Here is a 10,094-nt window from a genome sequence, read left to right on the forward strand (position 1 = left end):
ATTTTTCTGTAAAATACACACCTTACCTGTAAAATGTCATAAAAATAGGCACAAGAGCAATGTTTGTGGTGGTATAAGTGGAATAATTGACTCCGGTCCTTTGAATTATTTGAAATTTTTATTCAACAATTTGTTCTCCTTTCAGAGCACGTTCATGAGTAGACTACACGCCAATTCACACTGGTCAGACACAGACTCCAACAGACCCCTGTTTTTGGATCAAAGTAAACGAGACTTAAGAATGTTCGTGTCTATTGGAGTTGGTAGTTGTCTGCTGACCAGTGTGAATTGGCCTTACAGCGTTGCTAACGTCACCTGCCAATGTTTTTATCCTTTTTTTATTTAAGCCATCATGCAAACATTGTAAATAATACGTCATCAGCCTGTTTAAATTCACAAAGTACTTGCCAGCATATTCTGTGTCTGTACGCTGGCAACTACGTCAGCAGGAGACGTCAGCAACATGCGCCATAGTCTGGTCATGAACAACAAAAGAGGAGAACAAATTGTTGAATAAAATCGATATTCATGTTGTTGCCTCAATTCTTTCAACTCCACCTTTGTGTCAATAAGAGTGAAAAGACAATTTAATTGTTTCATGTTTCTTTCAGATGTGAAGAGTGATTCATGTTTGGATATAGAAATAACGTCCTCAACATCAAAAGAGCGACTGACAGCACAAACTCTTTCCTGCATCACCTGTGAAAAGACATTCAGCTCACAGAGACATTTAGAGAGACATGAGAGAAAACACACAGAACAGAAACTCTTCACCAGATCTGAGATCAGCTTTACTACCTTACAAGAGAATAAACTTCATTCACAAGACCACAGAGAGAAGAAGAAGAAGCAGTTTCACTGTGAGCAGTGTGGGAAGATTTGTCTCTCTTCCTATAAACTAAATGTTCACATGAGGACACACAGTGATGAAAAGCCTTTCAACTGCACTGAATGTGGAAAATACTTCAGAACCAAAGACAATCTTCAAGTTCATCAGAGAATTCATACAGGAGAAAAACCTTTCCAGTGTCCTCACTGTGAGAAGAGATTTAGGCATAAATGTGGTTTGAAGACACATGTGCTTTTACACACCAATGAGAGACCGTATCAGTGCAGTGAATGTGACAAAACCTTTAGGGATTCACGTTCATTAAAATCACACCAGAATATTCACATTAAAGAGAAACTCTATCAGTGTTTACACTATGATAAACGTTACAGTCATAAATATCAGCAGATAGTCCATGAGAGAGTTCACACTGGAGAAAAAACTCACTACTGTAGTGTCTGTGGGAAGAGTTTTAGTCAACATGAAAGTTTAGTGACACACCTGAGGACTCATACAGATAAAAAACTTTTCAGATGCTCTCAGTGTGACAAGACGTTTAATTATTCATGTAACTTAAAAGTCCATCATAGAGTTCATACTGGAGAGAAACCTTACGTCTGCGCTCACTGTGGAAAGAGCTTCTCTAATTCATCTCATTTAAGAGTTCATCAGAGAATTCACACTGGAGAGAAACCTTATCACTGTAGTGTCTGTGGGAAGAGTTTTAGTCAAGTGTCTGCATTACTAAATCACAAGAGTAGACACACAGGTGAAAAAACTTACAAATGCTCTCAGTGTGACATGACATTTCAATATTCAGGTCACTTGAAAGCCCATCAGAGAGTTCACACAGGTGGGAAACTTAACATCTGCTCTCACTGTGGAAAGAGCTTCACTAATTCATCTAATTTAAGAATTCATCAGAGAGTTCATACTGGAGAGAAACCTTATCACTGTAGTGTCTGTGGGAAGAGTTTTAGTCAACGGCCAAACTTGCTTAAGCACCAGAGACTTCATACAGGTGAAAAACCTTACAAATGCTCTCAGTGTGACAAGACGTTTGCTCAGTCAGGTTCCTTAAAAACCCATCAGAGAGTTCATATGGGAAAAAAAAACTTAAGGGTGACAGAGAATGAAAAATCGTTTTTACCTTGTGTTAATTGAATAAACAGTAATTACCTGCATTTACGAACATAGGAAAAGTGCTAGACAATCTGAACATCTCCGTTTCATAGAAATTCCTACTTTAGAAATGTCTGCCAAAAAATGACTCAATCTGAACAATGGATACATGTTACGTAAAATGGATCTCACTGCTCCCCCACTCTCATTAATTCCCCCCCTTCAAAATAATTTTGTACAATTTTTTTCTGTCCTTGTTTTGAAGACGATGAAGTTTACATTCTTTTGAGTGGCAGCAAAGGCAGCCAATCAGCATCAAGTGCTTGCATTTCATAATAAGGTTGCCATTTAAGCCAGAAGGGAAGCCAAACAGGTGCAAAACCACATATTTAAAATCCTCCGAGTTTTTTTAGGAAGCTTACCCAACCAAAATGTTGTTGTCTACATGTCACATCACAGAACAAGAATAAAAACCCCCTTCAATCATTCCATGTCAACTTTGAAAGGAATAATTTAGATAATTTACTCACCCCCATGTCATCCAAAATGTTGATGTCTTTCTTTTTTCTGTAGAGAAGAAAAAAGGTTTTTCAGAAAAACATTGCAGGATTTTTCTCATTTAGACATTATTGGACCCCAACAGTTTACAGTTTCAACGCAGTTTCAAAGCTGGTGGCTTTGTAGTATTTACCACAGGATTTGTTGTCAAGTATGTAATATTACTGCAGTATTCCTGTAATATTCTTGTGGTATTACTTTCATATTTCTGTTGTATTTCATCTTTTACCCTGTCTGTCAATAAATGTAAGTAAAATACAAGAAATTAGTGCAAAACTGAATCTGTGGATTTTATTAAACAAACCAGTAAAACCACTTTAGTGAAACAGAGGAAACTGTTTCTTTGGTGAATATCATCTTCTGGTCCTTCTACTTCTTCCTGTTCTCTGTCAAGTAGATGCTGTATCCTGGTTGCTTTTTATAACAGCATCTAAGTGAAAAAGTACATAATAATCAAAATGCTAAAAATAAAAATCAAGAGTTGTCCTAACAAAACTTCAATCACAAAGGAAAGTTTTTATTTTAACCTTGATCCCTAAAATAAAGTGCTAAGATATACAATTCTTATTTATACTGCACTGTAGCATTATTTTTCTTAGCATATAGTAATAATAATAATGTGTTTTTAAATGTTGAAGGTGAAGACAAGTAAATTAAGATCATTGCTCATATTGTTATGCAGGCTGCGCCACGAGCTCGTGAAGCGATTAAACTGCCAGCGGTCGAGCTACAACAAATCAACGGATAATGTTAAAGTTGACCATATATTAGTCATATCAAATTATAATAATAACTGAATTAACATCATTGTAAATTAATTTCAGTAAATTAATCAAGAATTTAAGGAAACTTACCTCAGAATCTACCACAGAAACTCGCCTGAAGAGAAATTCTGTTATCTAGAACAAAAGAAAAACTGTTAGATCATATGACCTCTAAGCTTTAGTAAATTTATCACATAATACTCTGAACATAAATTTTTATCATATTGAGTGAAACCAAATAAAAAATGTTTCCACCGCAATGCAAATTTAGGGTAAATATGGACAACAATAAATTGAACCACTTTGCTCCAAAGTTTCTTGGTAGGCTATGTGGAGGGGTGCATACTTGTTAAGCAGTGAGCGTCTTCTCTCGTCAGTACAGCAGGAGGCGCTGCAGCTCTTTAGTCCGCAAATAAACTCACTAAAGAAAGAAAGAAAGAAAGAGCGCGCGTGTGATGTGTTTGTGTGTCCTCAGTGTTTTTCTCTCTTGCGTGTTTCATTGAGTGTAAACAGAGTCTTGTCTCTGTGTATTTAAGTGTTAAGACGTTGATGATGATGATGAGATGTGCTGTAGTGTAAATCAGTATGAACTGATCTGTCCATGCTGGATATATTGATGATTTCATCACAGAAATCTCTCCGCTGAAGAAAGAGGTGGCGTTACTGGAGACAAAGCTGAGGTCAAGAGGAGATTTAGCAATGAATCGAGAGGTTTGTACAGCTTAAACATAATTTACCTGAATCAGACAACATCAAATCATTTCTAATCTTACTGTCTGTGTGTGTTGTGTTGTCAGGATGTGGATTGTTGTGAATCTTCAGTGTGTGTGACTGATGATGGGAGTCTGGATTCAGTGTGGATGAGCAGAGATCAGAGCCGCACACCACAGACACTGCTGGACTCTAAACTCTCTGAAGAGAAATCCAGACACACACAGGACTCCGATCTCAGTCTGACTTTACTCTCAGAAATGAAAACTGAACCCACAGAAATCAAAACTGAACCCACAGAAATAAAAACTGAACCCACAGAAGAGGAAGATTGCACTGACGAAGATGATGATTTTCTTCCATCAGGTATGTCTCCTCAATTATTTTCAAACATTTTTAACTGTCATGTGAGCACCTGTTTTGGGGTTTCAGTCACAAACTCACTAATTAAAGACCCAAACAAAAAAAATGTAAGTATTCAAATTTTAAAGGAGTTTACCCACAAAATGATAATGTGATCATAAATCACTTACCCGTGTGTCGTTCTAAAACCTAAAGTGCTCAGATTCTGTTCAGGACACATTTTTAGATATTTTTGAAGAAAACAGTGAGCCCATCAAACACAGAACATTCCCTTTAGTTTATTTTTAAGATTTAATGAATAAACTTTAATAGCCTAATGGATGGATAATAAAATACAATGTTATCTAAATACAATGTGATGCTGAGGTATTTTTTATATAAAAATAAGCTTCAAGTTATGTTGTCTGAACAATAAACACTGTTTAACACATGATTTTTAGTACACTCTAAAAACATTGGGTTAAAATTAATCTTGGGTTGTTTTGTAAACCAACATTGGGTTTCAGATGGACCAGCTGCAAAATAACTTTTTGTTGGGTTGAAACAACTCAATGTTTGCTTAATGCGTTTAAAGCTGTTAAAATGTTTAAAAGTCAAATTTTTGTAAATTGTTTTGTGGTTTGAATTGTAATCATACGTTTCATTGGGGTGTCTATAAATAACAAAGCATATATTTAATCGAGAAAGCAATTTATTGCCCATGGACAATAAAAGAGTACATAACATCTAGATTAGGGCAAATAAGGATCTGATAAGGTGCAGCGGCTCTTTGCTCTCCGAGTTGATGTCTAATTTAGTTTATTTGGTCGCTGCTACAGATAAATATGTATGAGTCAATAAACTCCTACAGTTGTCAGGACTTAATAAACATTGGAGTTGCCCATAGCAGGGCATTTATGTTATCTTTCCGTCGCACTCACAACATACCCGACTCCATTACCAGAGAGCCAACACCGGCGTGAGAGAAAACAGAAGCGGGGCTGTATAGCGGGTCTTGGTGTCAGATTACAGAAAGATCCACACAGACCACCGATCCCCAGCCTCTTCCTCTCAAATGCTAGATCTATTGTAAATAAGATTGGTGACCTGGAGCAACTTTTAGCCGCAAATAATTCATTACGGAACTTCAACATAATGATAATCACAAAACTTGGCTTACTTCTTTGATCCCCGATAACTCTGTCACGTTGAATGAAAGGACATTGCACAGACAGGACAGGCTGTGTATATATGACAGTCACTGTTCCCGTGATCTAGAGTCTCTGTCAGTGTTATGCAAACCTTTCTACCTACTGAGAGAGTTAACTGTAGTAACTGGGACAGCTGGGGCTTTTCACCTATCTCTGCTCCTCCACCCTGCCAACATCCCTTTTAGGAGGACAACAAATCCATGTATCAAACCATTACAATTATTTATTGTATATAGGAGAGTGCTCCAATTTCTTTGTATTGTAAAGTACAATGACAATAAAGGCATTCAATTCAACCCTACACAAACTATCCAATCTATGATTAAAAAATTTGTATATTTCATATCTATTAATCTAAAATGACAGATGCCCAGTTAACATAACAATTAGATCAAGTAAAAACAAGTTGTACAAGTAAGGGATAATGTATTGGCAGCAGGTTGTCATAGCAGAAATAAGCCCCGACAGTGCACGCATTGAAAAAAAGGTTTATTATGTATTAAAGTCAAATTTAAGGTAAAAACATAGTAAAATATAAAATAAATGGTGTTTTCTTTTAATATAGCCAACACTTTATTATCATTTATTATTATATGTAACGAATACAGGGCTTGACATTAATGCTTGTCCTGGACAAGTGAGAGACAAATTTTACTTATCTGAGTTTTAACTGTATTCAATTGTAAACATGTCTACTTGCTAGTTCACCAACAAAATATTTAATGTTTTTTTTGCAAAGCAAAATGTGCAATACTTCCATTATATTAACATGCTAAAATTCAATAAATCTTAAGATTTTCTTCCCACTTTAGTAGACAGGAGTTGGCAAAATGACAGGAAGCAGTCTGTGTGGAATATCACCATGGGGTTCTGTAGAGATTAATGTTTAGTTTAAATTAGTAACTTTATTGTCATAATACTCAGCAAGCAACTGTTGTATTCCCAAGTGTACCTGGGGGGTGGTGGGGTTGTTGATGTTCCTGGCTGGCAAGTTGCAGGATTCTGTCTTTAAAATGCAAGGCCCAATTTTCAAATAGCTTTTAGGCATGGTCAGGAATAACACAGAGAAGTCTTGTGAAATCTGAAAATGACAAATCGTGCATTATTTTTGAAAAACACTTATGAAAGAGAGTCAGGCCAAGTACCAAAACACACTTGTAGCCAATCAGCAGTTAGGGGCGTGTCTACTAACCGACATCATTGCCTGGGTTGTGTATGGTTGTGTGTGTGGCGGGTCTATCAAAGAAGGTCCAGATTTTATTGGGGTAGGGGTGTGTTTGTTTAGGTGATTTCAAATATCAGCATTGGCTTTCAAAGATCATGCACCCCACCTTTAATTCAATGCAATAATGAAGTTCATATGGCCTAGCTTATCAGTAAACTACGGCTGTGTGTAGTATGGTGCTTCATCTGAAAGCAGGTGTTTATCGGCTTTACTAATGAGATGCACATACGATTACTCATGCAACCCTACATACATTGAAAATTAGCCTACATACTCACAGCAAAATAAACAGGGATTCTTAATAGACCCCTTCAATGTTTGGACATTGAACGCCTACTTGTAGGTTGGGTGCGCGCGCAGCATGGGGTCAGAAAAAAGGCGTGGCTACTAAAAACTAATTATACAAAACAGGCTTTCTAATTTAATCTAACAGGGCTGATAAATGATGACTTACCTGAAATGAAGTGAGCACTACATACACTTCACAGCCCACGAAGCAACACGTAGGTGACAATGCTCTTTGGATTTAACCGAACAATACACAACTCCACTTGATAGAATGACTTTTCTGACCCTGACACGCGCAGTGCGAACTGCGAATTCTCCTGTGACGTGAACCGTGAAGGGGTCTATAAAGAAATGCTTTGATATGCCTCGTTGTATTTTCAACCGATAACTTTGAATAATAAAAGACAAAAGTGCATTTTCATTTTACCTGTAAAAGCTGGTTTCAGAACCTCCAAGCTCCATTGTTTGGCTTCTCCTGGTCAAATCAGAATCTCAATTCTTCATCCTTCTTTGTGTAAATAAGAATGAAAAGACAATTTAATTGTTTCATGTTTCTTTCAGATGTGAAGAGTGATTCATGTTTGGATATAGAAATAACGTCCTCAACATCAAAAGAGCGACTGACAGCACAAACTCTTTCCTGCATCACCTGTGGAAAGACATTCAGCTCACAGAGACATTTAGAGAGACATGAAAGAAAACACACAGAACAGAAACTCTTCACCAGATCTGAGATCAGCTTTACTACCTTACAAGAAAAGAAACTTCATTCAGAAGACCACAGAGAGAAGAAGAAGAAGAAGCAGTTTCACTGTGAGCAGTGTGGGAAGATTTGTGTCTCTTCCTCTAATCTAAATGTTCACATGAGGACACACAGTGATGAAAAGCCTTTCAACTGCACTGAATGTGGAAAATACTTCAAAACCAAACAAAATCTTGATATTCATCAAAGAGTTCACACAGGAGAAAAACCTTTCAAATGCTCTCAGTGTGCTGAGACTTTTTCTCAGTCAGGTTACTTAAAAACCCATCAAAGAGTTCATACTGGAGAGAAACCTTATCTCTGTAGTGTCTGTGGGAAGAGTTTTACTCAACATGCTACATTACTAAATCACACGAGACTTCATACAGGTGAAAAACCTTTTAAATGCTCTCATTGTGACAAGACGTTTGCTTATTCAAGTCACTTCAAATCCCATCAGAGAGTTCATACTGGAGAGAAACCTTACGTCTGCGCTCACTGTGGAAAGAGCTTTTCTAATTCATCTGAATTAAGAGTTCATCGAAGAGTTCATACTGGAGAGAAACCTTATCAATGTAGTGTCTGTGGGAAGAGCTTCTCTAATTCATCTCATTTAAGAGTCCATCACAGAGTTCATACTGGAGAGAAACCTTATCACTGTAGTGTTTGTGGGAAGAGTTTTAGTCAACGGGCTAACTTACTAAATCACCAGAGACTTCATACAGGTGAAAAACCTTTCAAATGCTCTCAGTGTAATAAGACGTTTGCTCACTCAGGTTCCTTAAAAACCCATCAGAGAGTTCATACTGGAGATAAACTTTAACACTGTAATGTTTGTGGGAGTTCATCAACAGTCAAACTTTGTAAAACAAGTTAATAGTAAAATAAGAACAAAAAACTAAGACTATGTGCCTGCCCTATTGTAACTTAAACCATTTCCCAAATCATTTCACCTACCTCTGCATTCTGGGATGCGCTTGACCATTTGGCCCAATGGTGGAAACCAACCGGTGTCATTAGTCGGTGGAAAAAATTCAAGATTTTACAAACTGTTACTCTTGTGTCTCATGTTGATACGCTAGATGATGTAGTGATTGTGTGCGCTGCACTAACAAACCTCTGTAAAAGTTTGGTTCCCAAAGGCAGAGTTTCCAAATACATCATTCATTTGAAATGCTTAATGATTCATGCTATTTTACTTTTGTATATTGTCAAAATATGCAACATTGTTTCAGGTTATGTTCTATTAAAGACAATCATATTATGAAGGAGTGTAACAATCACTGTCACCTGTGATGGATCTTACCTGATGGAAGTTTCACAAGCTGTCTTGTCGGTATAAACAGAGATTGATAAGCAGAATGCTTATAGAACCCAAAGTTGAATGAGATGTTGCTATCCAGCAGCCATATCACCCTGTAGTCCAAGACAGCTTGGCCACTGAAGCTAAGCAGGGCTGAGCCTGGTCAGTACTTGGATGGGAGACCACCTGGGAAATCCAGGTTGCTGCTGGTAGAGGTGTTAGTGAGACCAGCAGGGGGTGCTCACCCTGTGGTCTGTGTGGGTCCTAACACCCCAGTATAGTGACAGGGACACTATACTGTCAAAAAAGCACTGTCCTTCGGATGAGACGTTAATCCGAGGTCCTGACTCTCTGTGGTTGTTAAAAATCCCAGGATGTCCTTCGAAAAAGAGTAGGGGTGTGCCCCGGCATCCTGGCCAAACTTACCAGTTGACCTACTAATCATCCCCTCATATACTAATTGGCTATATCCATCTGTCTCCTCTCCTCTAATAAGCTGGTGTGTGGTGGGCGTTCTGCCGCAATATGGCTGCCGTCGCCTCATCCAGGTGGATGCTGCACGTCCACTGTGACATGTTGAGTTCATACTTGGGGGAGATGAAGTTTGAACATTGAGACATATGCAACTGAGATTGTCCATCAATAAACTTTGTTCTATTTACCATCATATACTTTGTCTCCTGTCTCATCTGCTCTTCTCTAGCTTTAATCGATCAACCTCTTGACTGATAGAAGACTGTTAAGCACTAATTTTGGTATTAACAGCTTTGCTGAGTAATTGATATTTTCTGTCAGGATCTGGTGTCCGGGGCTGGACCCTCAATATTTGTCTGTCGTGGAGACCTGATCTAACAGTTATGGCATCATGAACAGGATAGAATAATAACTGTTATCCGTAAGAACGGAGTATGGAGTATTTCTCGTACGACCAGAGGGTGAAATGTCCCAGACCACTTGGCTTCTGACTCCGAGCCACGAGTGAAGGCGGGGGTAACTCCA

At 37.9% G+C, this 10,094-nt stretch overlaps 1 long non-coding RNA gene and 1 pseudogene across 1 annotated transcript; one reads left to right on the forward strand and one right to left on the reverse strand.

The window, feature by feature from the left end:
• Positions 1 to 5,888: 5,888 nt before the first annotated feature.
• LOC129437188 (uncharacterized) lies at positions 5,889 to 7,600 on the reverse strand. Its single transcript, XR_012368840.1, has 3 exons — positions 7,478 to 7,600; positions 6,490 to 6,618; positions 5,889 to 6,407 (listed from the first exon to the last, which is right to left on the reverse strand). It is a non-coding gene; the product is annotated as an uncharacterized lncRNA (long non-coding RNA).
• Positions 7,601 to 9,190: 1,590 nt separating this feature from the next.
• On the forward strand, positions 9,191 to 9,307 carry LOC129439030 (5S ribosomal RNA; annotated as a pseudogene).
• The last annotated feature ends 787 nt before the right edge of the window (positions 9,308 to 10,094 follow it).

The sequence above is a fragment of the Misgurnus anguillicaudatus genome, unplaced genomic scaffold, assembly GCF_027580225.2.
Source record: "Misgurnus anguillicaudatus unplaced genomic scaffold, ASM2758022v2 HiC_scaffold_33, whole genome shotgun sequence".
In the NCBI taxonomy this organism is placed as follows: Eukaryota; Metazoa; Chordata; class Actinopteri; order Cypriniformes; family Cobitidae; genus Misgurnus; species Misgurnus anguillicaudatus.